We start from the raw sequence: 2,484 nt of genomic DNA on the forward strand, positions 1-2,484 counted from the left end.
GAAGGATATCTCCTAAGGTACGATAGAGTTCACTTCACGCCGAACCACCACTTGAGGATGAACTCTGCCAACGCCAAGGGATGGCTAAACTATGTTTTTATGAGTAGTTGTTAACTTAATAACCTTGGCGGACTCGGTTGAATGTCTCGGCCAAGGTATCACCGAGTATGATTTTTGGCACGAGCCAAGTTTTTAAGAAAATCATAAGTCGTGATGTGTATTATAATGAAATGTGTTGTTTTATATGATTTGAAACAAGTACAAAATGTTGTGGATTATGGTATGATGAAAAGTTAACTGTCTTCATTTGCTCGGCTTTAGATGTTAATGACGGACTTTGTTTACTCACTGAGTTTATGAAAACTCACCCTTTCTTTTTAACCATTTCAGATTCAGGATAGTCTGTAGGCAGTTGATTTCATCAAGGATCTCTTTGGGACTTACTTCCTTGGAAATCGTAGGTCTACATTCTTGCACACTTTTGATTATCTCGGGGTCCATATGCCACTGTAGGATAATTTTGAATACTTGTTTTACTGTATCACTATGTGTATGAATTTATTTTGTTCTTATGCTACAAAAATTATTTATGCATAGTTTTATAAAAATTATTTTATAAGAAAATGGAATATATTATTGAATATTTTTATTTAGTCTAATTAGTCAACTTTTCACTCCAAATGGATGATTTAGATTACAAAAATTTATTTTTTGATCGGAAATGGATATCTTTCTACCATATGTTGCATTTTTATCAAGTTTCGAAATTTTTGGGTAAAAATGACCAAAATACCCCTGTGTGGCGAAAATTTTATTTTGATTGTTTTTTATCTAAAATAATTTATATTCTCTTAAAACTCGATATTTAGTAACTATTGCTCACAGGGAAAGTGAAAAACTGATGCAAGAGCCTTGCGAGGTTTCGGTTGACATTCTAGATAATGAATGTCTATCGAGATTTCGCGGCGGTTGTCACGAGCTCAAAGAGAGTGCCGGGTCGTGACAATATATGTAGGGGACTCTATATATCATATGCACACACACAGACACATTGAAAAATAAATCTATCACATGCCAACTACTAGGATGATTATGGACTTTACTAATTCTAATTTCCTCGAGCCATTAAGGAAATTAGTTGGTCAAATTCCTAGAGGATTTTACAAACATCGTCATCAAGCTTTACTTGTAATCTCCTTGAATCTCCATGGTGCCTTTGGATCTCCATAGTCAAGTTACAAAAAATTTTCTTATGTAACCCTAGTTTTATACTTTGACGTAACTAATTACATTTTATAATTAAGAAACCTCGAGTTACATTTGAGGGGAGTTAAGTGAGAAAATAATTTTACAACTCTAGGGAAAATGAGAACAAGGTAGGGTATGCAGACTTTATTTCAAAATAAATACCATGAGAAATAAATTTAACCATCCATGACCTAATCTTCTAAAGTCTAAATCCATAATCATACTCATGCTTTATAATTACAATCAAAAGCATAGAAATAAATGCAAGCTGAATATCACTTGGTGATCTTGTGTGTTATTGAGAAAAACATTAATTTACTTCCTTAAAGTGCTTGACTCAAATTATTTGGTATTGTTTTGTTTCAATTTAGTGTTTAAGAAATTCTCATTTTCCAAACGATACTTTAAATAAACTTTTTACTCCTTTTGCTTAAATAGAAATCCATTGAAATAAAATTTTCCATTCTAATTCTTTCCATAATAAAAGGAGTTTTAATTTTGGAAACCTATTTATTTTATGTAAGCTTCCTAAAATGTATCTAAGACAACATTCTAATTTCTAACATTTAGAACATCAATTAGTTTCTTAAATTGTATCTTGTTCAATATACATAAATGATGAGTTAACAAATTTTGGAAATTTTTAGTCAAACAAAAATTTTAAGGAAAGTTCAATGCTATCACATAATTTTTGGAATTTCTACTAAAGTAGGAAACTATTTCCTATGAATTCCCCAATTAAAATGCTATCCTTAATTTTAGAAATTTCTTTTAAAGTAGGAAACAATTTCCTATTCTTTACGAATCACCCAAAATAGAAATCCTATCCTTAATTTTAAGAATTTACTTTTTCAAAAAAAAAATTTAGGAATTCACTTTAAAATAAGAAACTATTTCCTATTTTTTATAAATCATCCAAAATTAAAATAGATGGTATTTAAGTACTCTTAAAACTTCATAAATCATGAGTTAAATTCATGAACAAAGTTGCTGGGAAAATTTCCAGCAAGTGTTTTTAACTATTAATGTCACGACCCAGTACTCCCCTCGAGCCCGTGACAACCGTCGCGGTGTCCCGATAGACACTCATTGCTCGGAATGTCAACCCGAAACCCCGCAAGGCTTTACTATCAGTTTCTCTGTTCCCTTGTGAGCAACCATTGTCAAATATTGTGTTCTAAAAGATTTTAAGTTGTTTCCAACTTTAAACAAATAAAATATTAATTTTTCGTCTCA

The sequence above is a fragment of the Theobroma cacao genome, chromosome 7 (assembly GCF_000208745.1).
Source record: "Theobroma cacao cultivar B97-61/B2 chromosome 7, Criollo_cocoa_genome_V2, whole genome shotgun sequence".
Taxonomy (NCBI): domain Eukaryota; kingdom Viridiplantae; phylum Streptophyta; class Magnoliopsida; order Malvales; family Malvaceae; genus Theobroma; species Theobroma cacao.